The sequence below is a fragment of the Lolium perenne genome, chromosome 2 (assembly GCF_019359855.2).
Source record: "Lolium perenne isolate Kyuss_39 chromosome 2, Kyuss_2.0, whole genome shotgun sequence".
Taxonomy (NCBI): domain Eukaryota; kingdom Viridiplantae; phylum Streptophyta; class Magnoliopsida; order Poales; family Poaceae; genus Lolium; species Lolium perenne.
The window spans coordinates 165,406,387-165,427,022 of NC_067245.2; the positions used below are offsets into that span (position 1 = coordinate 165,406,387).

At 45.0% G+C, this 20,636-nt stretch overlaps 1 pseudogene; it reads right to left on the reverse strand.

The window, feature by feature from the left end:
- LOC127328897 (protein PAT1 homolog) overlaps positions 1-20,636 on the reverse strand; it is an 87,151-nt pseudogene that overhangs the window by 59,695 nt on the left and 6,820 nt on the right.

A 20,636-nucleotide genomic window follows, 5' to 3' on the forward strand; every position in this document is an offset into this window, starting at 1 on the left:
ATGCAACACTATTTGAAATAGTGTCCTATCTAACCCTAACCTGCCCCAAATCACTCTCTGGTCCCCTTGACCTCTCTCACCCTAGCCAACCCACAGGAACCCTAAGAGAAGCTAGCCAACTTGGCCATGGCCATGCCATGCCGGCCACATGCATGTGCACACCCTCCCCTCCTCTCCTTCCCTCTCCATCACTGCCCACCTTGTCCAATGGCGACACCTAACCCTACTGAGCATGCCTAGCACCGCCATCGCCGGAGACCGACACGCCACCGCCGGGAACGCGTCGCGCCCAGGGTGACCAGCACATGCCGAGGACGTCGCTCGTGGACATGCCCTGGCCACGCGCCGCCCCATCACTCTGCGCAGCCCCTGGACCCCCATGCACCGCGTTGAGCTCCGCCACCTCGCCAGGATCCCGCAGGACACGCTCCCCTGCTCGCGCGAGCCGTGTCGCCGACGACCACCTCGCCGGAATCCCGTGATCCTGCCACCAGCACCTCGCCCTCTCGCGCGCGTACCAGGCCGTCCCCCACCTCATTCTCTAGCTCCCTAGCACCGCCTGGACGCCGCCTAGCTCTCGCTGACGTCGCCGACCCACTTCCTTCGCCGGAGTTGCCGTGCCACTGTCGCCCTCGCCGCAGAACCACGGTCGCCTCGCGCCATTATAAATAGAGCCATCCACGCGCCTTCATCTCCACACCAAACCTGCTCGCCTCCTTCTCCTCGATCTCCTCGACCCATTTCCCCTCTCCAATTCTCACCGGAGCTCGCCAATTGCTCCGTCGATCGCCGGAACCCGACGCAGAAGCCGCCGTCGATTGACGCCTCCCCGAGCGATGCCACTGGTACCAGCGCACTCCTCATCGTCGACAACGCCGTCCTGCACCTCGCCAACCCCTCGCCGGAGCTCCAGCTCACCACCGACCCCCTACCTCCACCGCGGCAGCACGCCCCTCTCGTCGACGTAGACGACGCTTGTAAGCCGCACGATCCTCTTCTGATCCGACGTCCCACGATCATCCATACCGTTTCGGTAATTTAAGTCACTGACGCGCGGGCCCCATTGTCAGCTGGCCCGCAGCGTTAGTTCGGCTGCCCCTGGCTTTTCAAATCTTTCGGCCCATTTAATTTCCCGCCGGCCCACTTCTCCTTTTCTGGTGAAATAAATTTGCAGAAATTTCAATACTGATCCTATTTTAGAAATTGAATAGTTTCAAATCTACCCAACCAAATTTGATGAATTTTATATAGTTGGAAAGATTGTAAAAATATCTATCCAACCCCACTGGCCCCACTTCAAAATATTGTGTAGAATTAATGTGACATAAATAACAAGGCAGGGACTTTTGTGACTTCATATAAACCTTAAAAATCAACCAATTTGAATTTTGAAGTAATTCCAATTGCTATAATTCACAATTCACTTACACTAATTGTTTCTGCAATAAAATGGTGTGGTCACTTTGTATGATCATGCCCTAGTTTAATTAATGAACAATATGGCTAGTTTATTTAGGTGATATTGTCCAAAACTATTATGGAAATTATATGAAGTGCTTCACTTCATTTAAATCTTGTCCCAAATACTTTCATCTGAAGTATTGACCCCTGGTCAAATACTCTCAAATGAAATGCTTGGTGATTTTAAATCATAATAGGCATTATTAAATGGTATGGGGTACTGTACCTCATTTAAATCAATTCCTCAAATGATGATGAATGGTTGACTTATGTCAACATGATTTCAAGTATAATTGTTTGAGGAAATTAAATCTTAAGAAGATTCAATGAGAGGAAATTATTTCTTAAAAACTATATGGAAACTATCATTTACATATGTAAGGAGAGAAATTATTTCTCTAACACTAAGTAAGAAACCCTAGATTAATTTTAAGTAGCAATGCTAAGTAATGATTGATACGCGTACAGCACGCGTCCGTTGGGAACCCCAAGAGGAAGGTGTGATGCGTACAGCGGCAAGTTTTCCCTCAGTATGAAACCAAGGTTTAATCGAACCAGTAGGAGCCAAGAAGCACGTTGAAGGTTGATGGCAGCGAGATGTAGTGCGGCGCAACACCAGGGATTCCGGCGCCAACGTGGAACCTGCACAACACAAACCAAGTACTTTGCCCCAATGAAACAGTGAGGTTGTCAATCTCACCGGCTTGCTGTAACAAAGGATTAGATGTATAGTGTGGATGATGATTGTTTGCAGAGAACAGTAGAACAATTGCAGTAGATTGTATTTCAGATGTAAAGAATGGACCGGGGTCCACAGTTCACTAGAGGTGTCTCTCCCATAAGATAAATAGCATGTTGGGTGAACAAATTACAGTTGGGCAATTGACAAATAGAGAGGGCATGACCATGCACATACATGATATGATGAGTATTGTGAGATTTAATTGGGCATTACGACAAAGTACATAGACCGCTATCCAGCATGCATCTATGCCTAAAAAGTCCACCTCCAGGTTATCATCCGAACCCCTTCCAGTATTAAGTTGAAAACAACAGACAATTGCATTAAGTATGGTGCGTAATGTAATCAATAATTACATCCTCGGACATAGCATCAATGTTTTATCCCTAGTGGCAACAGCACATCCATAATCTTAGAGGTTTCTCTCACTCCCCCAGATTCACGGAGACATGAACCCACTATCGAGCATAAATACTCCCTCTTGGAGTTACTAGCATCAACTTGGCCAGAGCCTCTACTAATAACGGAGAGCATGCAAGATCTTAAACAACACATAGGTATAAATTGATAATCAACATAACATAGTATTCTCTATTCATCGGATCCCAACAAACACAACATATAGCATTACAGATAGATGATCTTGATCATGTTCGGCAGCTCACAAGATCCGACAATGAAGCATAATGAGGAGAAGACAACCATCTAGCTACTGCTATGGACCCATAGTCCAGGGGTGAACTACTCACTCATCACTCCGGAGGCGACCATGGCGGTGTAGAGTCCTCCGGGAGATGAATCCCCTCTCCGGCAGGGTGCCGGAGGTGATCTCCTGAATCCCCCGAGATGGGATTGGCGGCAGCGGCGTCTCTGGAAGGTTTTCCGTATCGTGGCTCTCGGTACTGGGGGTTTCGCAACGAAGGCTATTTGTAGGCGGAAGGGCAGGTCAAGGGGCGTCACGAGGGGCCCAGGAGACAGGGTGGCGCGGCCAGGGCTTGGGCCGCGCCGCCCTATCATCTGGCCACCTCGTGGCCCCACTTCGTTGACTCTCCGGTCTTCTGGAAGCTTCGCGTGAAAATAGGCCCCTGGGCGTTGATTTCGTCCAATTCCGAGAATATTTCCTTACTAGGATTTCTGAAACCAAAAACAGCAGAAAACAGCAACTGGCTCTTCGGCATCTCATTAATAGGTTAGTTCCATAAAATGCATAAATATGATGTAAAGTATGCATAAAACATGTAGATATCATCAATAATGTGGCATGGAACATAAGAAATTATCGATACGTCGGAGACGTATCAATGATGCTAGATCATTTGGAGTCATCCATTAAGGCTAATTAAGGTTACATAAGTATTGTTTGGTGATTGTATCCTCGTATTCATGTATAGACGCTAGTGCCGGAGAATACCAGAAAGAAGAAGGATTCTACCCAGAAGAAGAAGAGCACTTTGACCACCTTAACAACCAAGGCAAGCTAACACCAATGCAAGCTAATATTCTTGCAAAGTGCAAAGCCCTTTGGGGAAAGGCACCATGAATCTTATCTTTTCTTACATAAGCCTATCCCCAAATTTATACCTTACAAGTTTTTACTTGTTTATTCAAAGAGTTACATTTATAGTAACTTTGGTCAAAGAAAAGAAGTTTACTAGAGTAGTAAAGTTAGCCTCAATCAAGCAAAGCAAGATAGCACCCCTCATGATTTAGAGCTAGTGCTAATGAAATAAAACTTGACTACTCTAGATGGGAACAAGGTGAATTGAGTTGAATTTTGAAACCTTGGAATGATGAAGCATTCCATTGAATGATTTTTGAAGGTGAATATGACAAAGAGAAGATGGTGATTTTTGATAAACATGATGTTGGTTTGAATGTGATACCTTTCCAATATTGAGTACCCCCACAATACCTGATTATGGGTAGGGCTTAACTGGAAGTTTATGCATCTTAGTATGGGTTCCCTCTAAACACACGTCATAGGGGTTACGCTTGAGGTTGCCTCCGTTGTTGAGAAATGATGTGAATTGAGGTGAATTGTACGGCCAAGCCCTGTGCAGTTCCCAGGTTGACAGTTGGTCTTCACTGGGAGGCCAAGCTCATGGGGAGAGGTGCTCATACTAGGATTTGTAAGTGAAAGGTTATGGTTGATGATCCGCGTACTGTGTTATGATGATTCGGGGTAATCCCGACGGATGAAATCAAATGTTGTGGCACAAGTGTGCAACCTCTGCAGAGTGTCAATCTATTCGAATAGCCGCGTCCACGGTTACGGACGGTTGGAAAGGCCATACAGTTTCCAATGTCAATTTCTTGAAAATGATGTTGAAATGAAATGGGTGAAATGAAATGACTTGTGGTGAATTGAATTGAAATCACCACTTGAGTGGTGGGAATGACACTAATGTTCCCACTTGAGTTAGTTAGCACTTGAATAAGCTTTTCTCAAATACTTGTGAACTAAAATTGGCTTTATGCAAATAAACTAGAGCTTAGCAAACCTTACTAGAATTGTCTAGCACTTACACTAGTATTAGTTTGAGTACTTTAAAGTACTCACGGCTGTGTCCCTGGCTATTCAAATGGCCAGACTATGAAGAGGAACAGAACTATCAAGATGACGGCAACCAAGATGTCTAAGACAACTAGGAGATCTTCTGACGTCAGACGTTAGCCTGTGGACTAGAGAGTCCCTTCTATTTACGCTTCCTCTATGAAACTATGAACTTGGTGTCCGTTGATCAATGGATCAACTATTTGTGTAATATTGGATCATGTGATCTCTATTTGTAAGACGACTATGGTATGTAATGAATGATGACTTATGATATTCAACTGTTATGTCTCGCAACAACAATATTCCTGGGATTGCGATGTATGGCATAACAGGCATCTGGACTTAAAAATCCGGGTGTTGACAAGTTGGTATCAGAGCCATTGTTTGACCTTAGGAGACCCTAGTTAGAATGGACGTCTGAAAAACTTAGTTTCAAAACAAATAAAGTGAATATTTATGAAAACTTATTCTCACTCTTATCCTTGAGATCTTTTTCAAAATGAGAATCTCATGCTTTACTTTTTTCTTTGAGAACTACATAAAACTTTACACACTTGGCCACTTCTTTAACTTACTCATTCTCATTGCTCACAGATGGAGTACAAATGGGAGTTCTATCAGCTTGGTCACGGAGGCAACCTGATGTTCGAGAAAGACTTGAAGCAACTAGTGGAATATCTAGGACGCCCGTATCCCGAGTTCTTCGGAACACCCCTCAACAATCACTCAGGAGGACCACCTCGGTGGGAAGTTTCTGCTGATATACGACGAAAGCTTGGAACCCCAATATGGGAAACCATATGGTTTTCTGTAACGGGAAAAACTTGGAAGGAAGGACTAGTCAGAGCGATGCAAGAAGCAATTGCCCGTCTGTGTGGACAAAATGAGAACAAGATCAAGAACACTCGCTTCATCTACTACCCAAGACATGACCCCATGGGAAGACCTATGACCATGCCCCCGCACACGGAGATGAACCACTATGTAGCACACCTCAATTTCATGTTGTACAAGACCCGCAAGGAGTTAGACAACGCCCTCGCCTCTCGACAAGCACATTACCCGTGAAGATGAAGAATCCACCCCGAAGAGTAGTATCACTCCAGCACTTAAGTAGGTGTGAGTTGTATCAGGATCCCCTTGTATCGTAGAGCAAATGAATGGTTCTTCAAACCAACAGAGTGTTAGATTTGTAATGTGTGATGTTTGGTATGAATGAAAAAAAGTGTTGTTTGTTATACCCCTCAACACTACTCAAATTTTCAAGTTTTGAACTTCATGAACTTTAATTCAAACAAACCGTAGAAATTTCCCTCTTATCTTATCATCCACTCCGATGTTCAGATGGCCCCACCAACCCGCAACACCACCCAAGACACCATGCTGCAGATGCTAGAGATGATGATGGCCGACCGAGAAGCCGAGAGAGCTGAATGCCAAGTCAACATTGCTGCACTGCAGCAGCTTGCGCAAAACAACAACGGCCATGGAAACCACGACCACCCTGGGTCAAAACTGAAGAACTTTCAGAACACCAATCCACCTATCTTCAACAAGACCGAAGAGCCCCTCGATGCCGATGACTGGCTCCAGACAATGGAGAACAACCTGGAGGTGGCAGGAGTTGAAGCCACAGAGAAAGTACTGTTCGCCACCCACTATCTCGCCGGACCAGCCCGAGCCTGGTGGACTAGCACCCGTGCCATGAACGGAGGTCAGTTCATGACCTGGGAAGACTTCAAGCTTAAGTTTAGCAAGTACCATGTGCCCAAAGGACTGATCAAGATGATGAGAGACGAGTTCCGTGAACTCAAGCAAGGCAGAATGTCCGTGGTAGAATACCGCGACAGATTTCTTACTCTGTCAAGGTACGCCCCAGACGAGACCGACACCAATGAGAAGAGGAAAGAGAGATTTCTGAACGGATTACACGACGAGATGCAGACTGTACTGGTCAACATTCCCTTTGCTGACCTAGAAGCCCTGGTGGACTCCGCCATCCAGATGGAGGGCAAGCTTCACCAAGCCAACGAGAACCGCAAACGCCGGATGATGAACCAGCATGGGTCCAGCAATACCCAGAAGTACCGCAACAACTCATCTGGAGGATATACTCCAAAATACAACAAGCCCCCTGCCCAGAACTACCGCCCAAACTACACCAACAACCACGGAGGACCCCCGAAGCCCAGAGGCAACAACAACAACAATCACACCAGCAACAACAACCCCAACAACAACAACAACGGGAACAACAACAACAACAACACTGGCCCTAGGACTGGAAGCAACGCCATCCCCGTCGCCAACAAGGACAAGGCCACCATCACTTGTTATGAGTGTGGGGTGGTTGGGCATTACTCCAATGAGTGCCCCAAGAAACTCGCCAAGATTGCCGGCAACACCGCTGCACCTGCTCAGAACCAACGCCGCTTTGCCGCAAGAAAGAACCAGAACAACAACGGCCGCTTCTACAACATGACGGCCACAGAAGCTCAAGAAGCACCTCAGAACATGCCAAGTATGTTTCCCTGTTAAATCACATCGCCCAATCTCTCTTAGGAACCTAACTTTTCTTAAAATATCGGGACGAGATTTGTTTAAGGGGGAAGGGTTTGTAACATCCCAAATTTCAAAACAAAGAGAAAATGAATTTCCTTTTTCCAAAAATGAGAACCAACAAAAACTTTTCTTAAATGGAGTGCTATGCTTAGTGCTCATACCTATTACTTGTGTTTTTGCCATGATGAGTGTTATTATGCTTATGTAATAAACCCTAAAACCCTAAAGTGATCAAGTGAAGATCACAAACCAAATAAAGTTAAAAGAGAAAGAAATCAAATAAGAAAAACCCTAAACCCTAACCTTCTCAAAAATCTTTTGGATCTATTTTGAGAAACCTAAAAATAAAGAAAAAGACATATGTGGGCCTATAGCCTTAATATGTAAATATTGAACCCTACCTCTTCTTACTTTGCTAAATGGTGGTGAACCATTGCAAAACTTACTAAACCCTAAACCTCATCCCTCTTGTCATCAATCTTTGAAAAATAAAATAAAAAGAAAAGATCTTATTTAAGAAAAAGGCATATGCAAGCCTATGGCTACTTTTTGAAAATGATGAGCTTTGCTTTGTCTACCTTGAGTAGATGAATTGAAATACCTCAACACACTCAACAAAGCACTTACCAACCAATTCAAGTAAGAAACAAAATAAAATCAAATATATGCATAGAGGCATACTTGGCACTTAGCCAAATTATCAAATCTTGACCTAGCCTTTTCCATTGCCTCAAAATGGTTTGAACCTTTCACCTAACTCAATCTGACACCAAATAAACCTCACTCTTGTCAAAATGAAGCAAGGAAAAATAAAAGAATAAAAGTTGGAAATTCACAAAACCCTCACATATGGCCTATGCCATTTTTATAAATTTTGACCCTAGACCATTTTGGTCTTCACCACTAATTGAATAATGTTACTAAACACATATTACAACTTTTGGAATCAAGGAAACACAATTCAAATCAATTTCAAACTCAAATTATGATCACATGTGATAATGGTCAAATCTGCCATTTTTAGTCTGATCACTACTTTGAGCCCTTGCAATTCAAAATTTTCAAACTAAACTTTGCCAATTCTTTGCACCTCATCAAAGAGCACATCAAGGTGAACACTTTTTGTAAATACCACCATGCCAAATTCTTTTTAGATCAAATACTATGCTCATCCAAAGTTGCAACATTTTATCAAGTGGAACATTCTCACACTTATCAATTTTTGCAAATCTTTGGTTTAAACAATTCCACCACCACCTCTCATCTTCTCTGGTCAAATACAACTCAACTAAATAAAACATTTCCAAATCTTGCCACCTTTTGAACCCATTCAAATTTGAGCAAATATTGCAAATTACAAATATGGAATAATGCAACACTATTTGAAATAGTGTCCTATCTAACCCTAACCTGCCCCAAATCACTCTCTCTGGTCCCCTTGACCTCTCTCACCCTAGCAAACCCACAGGAACCCTAGGAGAAGCTAGCCAACTTGGCCATGCCATGCCGGCCACATGCATGTGCACACCCTCCCCTCCTCTCCTTCCCTCTCCATCACTGCCCACCTTGTCCAATGGCGACACCTAACCCTACTGAGCATGCCTAGCAACGCCATCGCCGGAGACCGACACGCCACCGCCGGGAACACCTCGTGCCCAGGGTGACCAGCACATGCCGAGGACGTCGCCCATGGACATGCCCTGGCCACGCGCCGCCCCATCACTCTGCGCAGCCCCTGGACCCCCATGCACCGCGTTGAGCTCCGCCACCTTGCTAGGATCCCGCAGGACACGCTCCTCTGCTCGCGCAAGCCGTGTCGCCGACGACCACCTCGCCGGAATCCCGTGATCCTGCCACCAGCACCTCGCCCTCTCGCGCGCGTACCAGGCCGTCCCCCACCTCATTCTCTAGCTCCCTAGCACCGCCTGGACGCTGCCTAGCTCGCGCTGACGTCGCCGACCCACTTCCTTCGCCGGAGTTGTCGTGCCACTATCGCCCTCGCCGCAGAACCACGGTCGCCTCGTGCCATTATAAATAGAGCCATCCCCGTGCCTTCATCTCCACACCAAACCTGCTCGCCTCCTTCTCCTCGATCTCCTCGACCCATTTCCCCTCTCCAATTCTCACCGGAGCTCGCCAATTGCTCCGTCGATCGCCGGAACCCGACGCAGAAGCCGCCGTCGATTGACGCCTCCCCGAGCAACGCCACTGGTACCAGCGCACTCCTCATCATCGACAACGCCGTCCTGCACCTCTCCAACCCCTCGCCGGAGCTCCAGCTCGCCGCCGACCCCCTACCTCCGCCGCGGTAGCACACCCCTCTCATCGACGTAGACGACGCTTGTAAGCCGCACGATCCTCTTCTGATCCGACGTCCCACGATCATCCATACCATTTCGGTAATTTAAGTCACTGACGCGCGGGCCCCATTGTCAGCTGGCCCACAGCGTTAGTTGGGCTGCCCCCTGGCTTTTCAAATCTTTCGGCCCATTTAATTTCCCGCTGGCCCACTTCTCCTTTTCTGGTGAAATAAATTTGCAGAAATTTCAATACTGATCCTATTTTAGAAATTGAATAGTTTCAAATCTACCCAACCAAATTTGATGAATTTTATATAGTTGGAAAGCTTGTAAAAATATCTATCCAACCCCACTGGCCCCACTTCAAAATATTGTGTAGAATTAATGTAACATAAATAACAAGGCAGGGACTTTTGTGACTTCAAATAAATCTTAAAAATCAACCAATTTGAATTTTGAAGTAATTCCAATTGTTATAATTCACAATTCACTTACACTAATTGTTTCTGCAATAAAATGGTGTGTTCACTTTGTATGATCATGCCCTAGTTTAATTAATGGACAATATGGCTAGTTTATTTAGGTGATATTGTCCAAAACTATTATGAAAATTATATGAAGTGCTTCACTTCATTTAAATCTTGTCCCAAATACTTTCATCTGATGTATTGACCCCTGGTCAAATACTCTCAAATGAAATGCTTGGTGATTTTAAATCATAATACGCATTATTAAATGGTATGGGGTACTCTACCTCATTTAAATCAATTCCTCAAATGATGATGAATGGTTGACTTATGTCAACATGATTTCAAGTATAATTGTTTGAGGAAATTAAATCTTAAGAAGATTCAATGAGAGGAAATTATTTCTCAAAAACTATCCCATTTACATATGTAAGGAGAGAAATTATTTCTCTAAAACTAAGTAAGAAACCCTAGATTAATTTTAAGTAGCAATGCTAAGTAATGATGCTAGATCATTTGGAGTGAGCCATTAAGGCTAATTAAGGTTACTTAAGTATTGTTTGGTGATTGTATCCTCGTATTCGTGTATAGACGCTAGTGCCGGAGAATACCAGGAAGAAGAAGGATTCTACCCAGAAGAAGAAGAGCACTTTGACCACCTTAACAACCAAGGCAAGCTAACACCAATGCAAGCTAATATTCTTGCAAAGTGCAAAGCCCTTTGGGGCAAGGCACCATGAATCTTATCTTTTCTTACATAAGCCTATCCCCAAATTTATACCTTACAAGTTTTTACTTGTTTACTCAAAGAGTTAACTTTATAGTTAACTTTGGTAAAAGAAAAGAAGTTTACTAGAGTAGTAAAGTTAGCCTCAATCAAGCAAAGCAAGATAGCACCCCTCATGATTTAGAGCTAGTGCTAATGAAATAAAACTTAACTACTCTAGATGGGAACAAGGTGAATTGAGTTGAATTTTGAAACCTTGGAATGATGAAGCATTCCATTGAATGATTTTTGAAGGTGAATATGACAAAGAGAAGATGGTGATTTTTGATAAACATGATTTTGGTTTGAATGCGATACCTTTCCAATATTGAGTACCCCCACAATACCTGATTATGTGTAGGGCTTAACTGGAAGTTTATGCATCTTAGTATGGGTTCCCTCTGAACACACGTCATAGGGGTTACGCTTGAGGCTGCCTCCGTTGTTGAGAAATGATGTGAATTGAGGTGAATTGTACGGCCAAGCCCTATGCAGTTCCCAGATTGACAGTTGGTCTTCACTGGGAGGCCAAGCTCATGGGGAGAGGTGCTCATACTAGGATTTGTAAGTGAAAGGTTATGGTTGATGATCCGCGTACTGTGTTACGATGATTCGGGGTAATCCCGACGGATGAAATCAAATGTTGTGGCACAAGTGTGCAACCTCTGCAGAGTGTCAATCTATTCAAATAGCCGCATCCACGGTTACGGACGGTTGGAAAGGCCATACAGTTTCCAATGTCAATTTCTTGAAAATGATGTTGAAATGAAATGGGTGAAATGAAATGACTTGTGGTGAATTGAATTGAAATCACCACTTGAGTGGTGGGAATGACACTAATGTTCCCACTTGAGTTAGTTAGCACTTGAATAAGCTTTTCTCAAATACTTGTGAACTAAAATTGGCTTTATGCAAATAAACTAGAGCTTAGCAAACCTTACTAGAATTGTCTAGCACTTACACTAGTATTAGTTTGCGAGTACTTTAAAGTACTCACGGCTGTGTCCCTGGCTATTCAAATGGCCAGACTATGAAGAGGAACATAACTATCAAGATGACGGCAACCAAGATGTCTACGGCAACTAGGAGATCTTCTGACGTCAGACGTTGGCCTGTGGACTAGAGAGTCCCTTCTATTTACGCTTCCGCTATGAAACTATGAACTTGGTGTCCGTTGATCAATGGATCAACTATTTGTGTAATATTGGATCATGTGATCTCTATTTGTAAGATGACTATGGTATGTAATGAATGATGAATTATGATATTCAACTGTTATGTCTCGCAACAACAATATTCCTGGGATTGCGATGTATGGCATAACAGGCATCTGGACTTAAAAATCCGGGTGTTGACATACCTTTAAACAATTCAAAACTTTATTACTCCTTATTTGTGTCAATGTTTCATAGCTCATGAGGAAGTATGTGGTGTTTTATCTTTCAATCTTGTTGGGCAGACTTTCACCAATGGACTAGTGGCATATACATCCGCTTATCCAATAATTTGGCAAAAAGAGCTGGCAACGGGGTGCCCAGCCCCAATTAATTAACTTTCATTAATAATTCTCTTCACATGTTTTGCCCTGATTTATCAGTAAGCAACGTAATTTTGCAATAGACACTCCTCCATGGTATGTGAAATGTTGGAAGGCACCCGAAGATTCGGTTAGCCATGGCTTGTGAAAGCAAAAGGTTGGGAGGAGTGTCATCAATAAATAAAACTAAAATACATTTGTAAACAAAAGAGAAGAGGGATGATCTACCTTGCTGGTAGAGATAACGTCCTTCATGGGAGCCGATCTTAGAAAGTCTGTTTGACAAGGGGGTTAGAGTGCCCACTACCATTCGTTGACAACAACAAACACCTCTCAAAACTTTATTTTTATGCTCTCTTTATGATTTCAAAACTTGAAAAGCTCTAGCACATGATTTAATCCCTGCTTCCCTCTGCGAAGGGCCTTTATTTTACTTTATGTTGAGTCAGTTTACCTACTTCTTTCTATCTTAGAAGAAAACACTTGTGTCAACTGTGTGCATTGATTCTTACATGCTTGCTTATTGCACTTATTATATTACTTTGTGTTGACAATTATCCATGAGATATGCATGTTGAAAGTTGAAAGCAATTGCTGAAACTTAAATCTTCCTTTGTGTTGCTTCAAAACCTTTTATTAAGAATCTATTGCTTTATGAGTTAACTCTTATGCAAGACTTTTTATGATTGTCTTGAAAGTACTATTCATGAAAAGTTTTTGCTATATGATTCAGTTGTTTAGTCATTATATTTTTGTTAGCAAACTATAGACCATTGCTTTGAGTCACTTCATTCATCTCATATGCTTTACAATAGTATTGATCAAGATTATGTTGGTAGCATGTCACTTCAGAAATTATTCTTTTTATCATTTACCTACTCCAGGGCGAGTAAGAACTAAGCTTGGGGATGCTTGATACGTCTCCAACATATCTATAATTTCTTATGTTCCATGCAAGTTTTATGACAATACCTACATGTTTTATTCACACTTTATAATGTTTTTATGCATTTTATGGGACTAACCTATTAACAAGATGCCACAGTCAAGTTCCTATTTTCTGCTGTTTTTGATTTCAGAAAAGTTGTTTTACAAATATTCTCGGAATTGGACGAAACAAAAGCCCATGGCCCTATTTTTCACGGAGTGTTCCAGAAGTCCGAAGAGGAGTCGAGGAAGGCCAGCAGGGGGCCCTCCCCATAGTGCGGCACGGGGGGGGGGGCCACTGCCGCGCCGAGACGTGGGGAGGAAGCCCCCTGGCTCCCTCGACACTGCCCCTTCGCCTATTTATTCCTTCGTCCCGGAAAACCCTAGTACCGAGAGCCAAAATACCAGAACAGTTCCAGAGATGCCGCCGCCGTCAACCCTAACTCGGGGGTTCAGAAGATCTCCTCCGGCACCCTGCCGGAGAGGGGAATCATCACCGGAGGGCTCTACATCACCATGCCCGCCTCCGGACTGATGCGTGAGTAGTTCGTCCTTGGACTACGGGTCCATAGCAGTAGCTAGATGGTTGTCTTCTCCTATTGTGCCATCATGTTTAGATCTTGTGAGCTTCCTATCATGATCAAGATCATCTATTTGTAATGCTACATGTTGTGTTTGTTGGGATCCGATGAATATGGAATACTATGTCAAGTTGATTATTGATCTATCATATATGTGTTGTTTATGATCTTGCATGCTCTCCGTTGCTAGTAGAGGCTCTGGCCAAGTTGATACTTGTAACTCCAAGAGGGGGTATTTATGCTAGCTAGATAGTGGGTTCATGTCTCCACTGAATCTGGGGGAGTGACAGCAACCCCTAAGGTTGTGGATGTGTTGTTGCCACTAGGGATAAAACATCAATGCTTTGTCTAAGGATATTTGTATTGTTTACATTATGCACAATACTTAATGCAATTTTCTGTTGCTTGCAACTTAATACTGGAAGGGGTGCGGATGATAACCCGAAGGTGGACTTTTTAGGCATAGATGATGCATGCTGGATGGCGGTCTATGTTCTTTGTCGTAATGCCCCAAGTAAATCTCATAGTAGTCATAATGATATGTATGTGCATTGTTATGCCCTCTCTATTTGTCAATTGCCCAACTGTAATTTGTTTACCCAACATGTTATTTATCTTATTGGAGAGACACCACTAGTGAACTATGGACCCCGGTCCATTATTTTACATCTGAAATACAACCTACTGCAATCATTGTTCTTTTTTTGTTTTCTGCAAGCAAACATCATTTTCCACACCATACGTTTAATCCTTTGTTTTCAGCAAGCCGGTGAGATTGACAACCTCACTGTTAAGTTGGGGCAAAGTAGTTTGATTGTGTTGTGCAGGTTCCACGTTGGCATCGGAATCCCTGGTGTTGCGCCGCACTACACTCCTTCACCAACAACCTTCACGTGATCTTCATCTCCTACTGGTTCGATAACCTTGGTTTCTTACTGAGGGAAAACTCGCTGCTGTATTCATCATACCTTCCTCTTGGGGTTCCCAACGGACATGTGCTTTACTGTCACAAGCACTGTGCGGTGTGAAGGTGGAGTTGGATGGTGTGGAGCCCAAGGTGGGGAAGCATCCAAGCTCTAGCGCGGATCCTGAGGGGGGAAAAGAGCCAAGCTCGGTGGCTCCTAGCTCGGCTGGCACTAAGCCCAAGGCAGGGCCAAGCTCGGTGGGAGGAGTTGTGCATGGCTGCACGCAGCCCGAGGCGTTCCCATGCAGTCCATGATCGACGTGAGCATCCAATGTTGGAGTAAAAACTTCAAGCCGACTCCCGTGTCCGATACCTGCACCATGGTCAGCGAGCAAAGGCAAGGCATGTGCAACATCCATAAAGTGGTCAGCTGAAAGTAAATAAGACTCCGACACAGGTGGTATATCATGAGAGTTGGGCATGTTGGCAAAGGGAAAAACGTTCTCATCAAAAATAACGTCCCTAGATAGATTAGATGGAACATGAAGACATTTATGTCCCTTATGAAGAGAGTTGTAGCCCAGAAACACACACTTCTTCGAACGGAAATCAAGTTTATGATTGTTATAGGGTCGAAGGTGTGGCCAACAAGCACACCCAAACACCTTAAAAGGTATAGTCAGGTGTTTCGTTAAGAAGTCTCTGGAGAGGTGTTTTCATCGCAATGGTGCGACTAGGAAGCCTGTTAATGAGGAAACAGGCTCTAGAGAAAGCATCATTCCAATAACACAAGGGAACTGATGCATGTGCTAGTAAAGTAAGACCTGTTTCAACGATGTAGCGGTGCTTATGCTCGACAGTGCCATTTTGTTGGTGTGTGTGAGGACAAGATACACGATGTGAGACACCCAAGTTATGAAAGAAGGGATGAAGTTTCTCATACTCCCCACACCAATCAGTCTGTACATGAATAATTTTGCGATTCATGAGACGTTCAACATGTTTTTGGAACTGGTGAAACACATCATAGACATCAGATTTATGTTTGAGTAAATAGAGCCAAGTGAAACGACTATAAGCATCAACAAAACTCACATAAAAACGATGTCCACTAACAGAGGTTTGAGCAGGACCCCAAACATCAGAATAAATAATCTCTAATGGAAACTATGTTACACGAGTAGACAAGGAAAAGGGAAACTGATGGCTCTTCCCTTGGTGACAAGCATCACAAACAGACTCAATTTTATTGGACTCGTGTGTAGATGGTAACTCATGACTATGAAGAACATGCTGAACGGCTTGTAATGCTGGATGCCCTAGACGATGATGCCACATATCACGCGACACCTTGACACTGGAAAGGGCTTGCTTGATGACAGGTGCTTTAATCTCATAGAGACCTCCACTGCAACGACCTCTAAGGATGGGTGCTCTCGTGTCCAGATCCCTTACAAAAAGATCATGAGGATGAAGTTCAATGAACACATTATTATCATGGGAAAGCTTACTCATGGATAACAAATTTCGAGTGGCTTTAGGAACATGAAGGACATTATTTAGAGCTAGAGATCTAGAAGACGGAGTGGATAAAATAGCTTGAGCAACATTATGAATGTGCATACCTGTTCCATTAGCTGTATGGACCTGATCAGTGTCGTGGTAGGGCTCGCGCGAAGTAAGCTTGTCCAGCTCACTAGTAATGTTTTGAGTGGCACCGGAGTCCACATACCACGCCGGGTCTACGGACTGTGAAGCACCCTGAGAGCCTTGAGAGGAAGACATCGCCATAGCAAGTTGCTTCTCTGTAACACTCCCATCGTTGCCCATGCCAAGGAAGTCACGGCTGAACCTCTTGTAACACCGAGAGGCCACATGGCACGGAGTCCCACATAGGTGACAGACAACATGAGTACGCCCACCATTCTGCTTGGGCGTGGCTGCAGGTGTGGTCTTGGCGGATGGTGTGGAGGGACGGGGTCCACCACGGCCGGCCCCATAGGCAGCTGCAGGTGCAGGGGGTGCAACAATGTGTGCAGCAGGATAATGCGAGGAGCCACTCGAGCGACGCTGAGCCAATTTGCGTTGTTCCGTAGCCTGAAGTTGCGAGAACAAGTCACGAATTTGTATAGGAGTTGTACGATTCGTAACCACTTGGTGCAGGGCATCATACTCCTCATCAAGTCAAGCAAGTATGTATGAGACAAACTCCGCATCGCGCAGGGGCTCGCCAATGCTAGTGAGGGAATCTGAGAGGGCCTTCATCTGATGAAAATAAGTATTGACGGTCTTGTTTCCTTTCTTCAATTTAGCCATCTCTTGTCGAATTGCGGAGGACCGAGCAATGGAGGTGGATGCAAAGGCTCCACTCATGGTCTCCCAAGCCTCGCGAGAGGTACCCGCAAACATGATCATGCCTAGGACGCCTTCAGTCATCGAGGAGACGAACCCAGAGAGAATAGCCTGGTCCTGCTGAGTCCAATGTTGATGGGCCGAGTTAGGTGCATGATGCATGGCACCGGCGTGAGACACAACAACATGAGGACTGGGACACGGAAGAGAGCCATCAACATATCCCATGAGTATATGACTGCGAAGAAGAGGACCAACTTGTGCACGCAAGAACAAGTAATTTTCGCTCGTCAACCTGATGGTGATAGACGAGGCAATGGTGACCACCGGTGGCAGACCATGTGCTGGGAACGGCTGATGGTGAATCGGAGGTACTAGCATGGATGGTGCAGCAGGGCCCGACGGCGGAGGTGGAGTAGAGCCGTAGGGCAGGGCTAGCGCCATTGTCGGTTCCGGTGTGCCAAACCCTAGAGAGGGTGGCGCCACGGGCAGGGGCGCATAGCTGCCCGGCGTCACGGGTGGAGGCACATAGCTGCCCAACATTGAGTAGCCAGGATAGCCAGGGTAATACCCTGGATAGGCAGGGAAGTGGAAACCATGTCCCTGGCCGGATCCACCGTGTCCCGATCCTTGACCGAAGGAGGCAGCATGAAGCGCGGCGTCTGTGTAGATCGCGGGCGGGATCAGAGGCGACTGCGCGGCCGCGCTGGTGGAAGACTCTGCAGCAGACGGAGCACCAACCATGGTGGCACCTGAGGGCACGGGAGGAGGAGGCGGGGCAGAAGTTGCCGGGGGAGCGGGAGGCGGCGGAACCACGCTCGCACTCGGAGGGGCGGCCGACAACGAAGAAGGTGACTCGGCAGAAGAGGCCATCACGGCCTGGAGGAGCGGCGGCGAGTAGAACGGCGGCGCCGGAAGACTTGAGGTGAGCACGACCTAGGTTAGGACGATCGGCTCTGGTACCATGAAATCGAACAAGGAAAAATTGTTTGCGTGCCTACCCCGGTGTACCTCACCGGGTAGGATTCTTTATATATATAATGTATAATGTTTGGTTTACAATACGTATATAAGCCGTATACGAATACTATTCTAACACTCTGCTTATCCCAGCAGCCGCGGAAGGTTGCATTTGCGCTGTATGAACCATATTATCAAACTTACTCATGCAGTACTCGGTAAGCAGCCTGAAGAAAGCGTCGAATGATGCCTGCCACAGGCCTCGATTCTCCATGCTGTACGTAGAGGCCACATGCTGATCAGTTAGAAGCTCTGTTGCTCTGTCCAGGACAGACATTATGACAATGGAGGCCCCATCGCCTGCAGCATATCCAAGGGGAAGAGGTGGCTGCAGTGACGAACAGACAGTAGCTGCAAGACAGGCACTCAAGCCACTCAACTCCATCTGATGAACACAGGTAGATATGGCACTCGCAAGTTTCGTTGTTGCCCCAGCTGCACTGCTATCCGAGGGAAAATAGCCAAATATAAATCTTAGATGCCGAAAGACTGCCATGCATGTTATCCTTGCAAGCTCGCTGCTTGGAGTCACAAGTTGAAGGTAATGGGAAAGCAGTTTTCAACCTTTTGGTAGAGAGGTTATGCGTAGAAACACGAGGTCATTGCTTGGTGATAGAGATGCGCTCTTATTAGGTCCAAGTGGATCAACCAACTGCAGCGATTCTGCCAGCTGCTCAAGAAGAGCATGTTTTATGTTTGTCAGTTGCAAACCACCATCTTGTTGCTGGCAAAATTGCAGCAAACGAGTAATGTCATCTGCATCAAGTAAATGACAAAGCCCATCTTCAATTGTGATCCTAGCATCAAGCATAGGTTCCTGATCAAGAGTTTTTGATGCATTTTTTAGGAATGCTACCGCTTGGAGCGGAGGCTTCTTCAACATCCAGAAGTGGGCGAGGCCTGCGGATGGAAGAAAATGGGAGCCTGCCAAGAGCATCAACCTGAAGATATGCATGTGGCTCATCCTTACTGTGTGCACGAGCAGATGTATCTCTGATCAAGGTTGGACAGAAGTGGTGCTTCAGTCGTCCTCCTGCTGATTTTCTAGCCAAACAAGCTTGGTGGTAGTAATCATCAATGTATGGGTCATTGCTGTGAGTGGCCGCTTGCTGCATCCTAGCAATGTTCTCGATTTCTTCAGTGGACATGTACTTGGATCTAAACCGTTGCCATCAATTATCCATCCTCATATTGCTAAGTTCAAAACCTTGGGGAGAATAACATTGGCCCTTCATACTGTGGTGCAACATTGATCTTTCTCTCAGATCACTCAAGTCAGGCATCTCGAAATTTGCATCAAACCTACCCCTCATTTGTGATGGAGGAAACTGAGGACCAAACATCTGGAGGTTTTGTGGTGGAGAATGTCTGGGACCAAGCATCTTGGCATGCAGTTGTGAAAACTGCGGTGACGATTGTTGAATTGGGTGGACTCCATGCTGTTGAAGGGGTGGTGGCATTTGAGGCGGAATTAACCCATTTGGACGCTCCATCGAAGCAGGTGTAAAGCCGGCACCATTCCCATGAATTGGACCACTATTGAGACGGTGGTTTTGTTGCATAATGTTAGTTGATAAGGCTGACGAACCCATCTGAACCAGGTTTCTGCCAAATAGTGGCCCTGGAGGCATACCTCCGTGCTGGAGATTGGAAAGGGGTAGTTCATTTTGTGTTGATGCAAGCATATGCAATGCAGTGGGAGTAGATGGTATATTCATGTGATTGGTTCCACCAGATGAAGAATGAGATACTGAAGATGGAGGGTACAGAACGAATGATGATTTAGGCACAGGAACTGGCTCAATATGATTGTATTGGGGATCTTGTTGGGGATATGATGACATTCTGTGAAAAGAGAATGGGCTTGGTCCAAGAATATGTTCAGTAGGATGATACTGAGCATCTTGGTGTGGGGATGAGGATGTCCTGTGAAGCCTCGAATTAGAAACATGGGCTAAATGAGGAGATTGGGATGACCATTTCTTGTTATCCTGCCCTTGGTCAGCGTCCAATACAGGTTGCTTAAGCCAATACAAAGATTCAGGCTCTTGTTGCATCCAATCTGCACTGGAGGAACCTATAAATTGATGCATAAGGGTACTCCTTCCGGCCCAAATTAATTGACGCAGCAGAGTACACTTGTAATGGACATAGTATATGGCTACGCCAATTAATTTGGGCTGGAAGGAGTACTATTGGTTTTCACGTAATAAACTAAACTGATAGTTTGAAATTTACATTCTACCAATGAAGATTAACATATATTTCGTATATGCATATCATCTGTCAGCATAATGATAACAATGTCACATGAAGTACTCAATAAAAAAATCAAACATGTGTAGTTTTCTATAAAATGCCTACAACATTCCTTGTTGAAACACTAACTTTCCATTTAGTATCGTGCACACTAAATTAAGGTTCCAACAGTCTTATGCGGATTGAAGAACCATACCAACA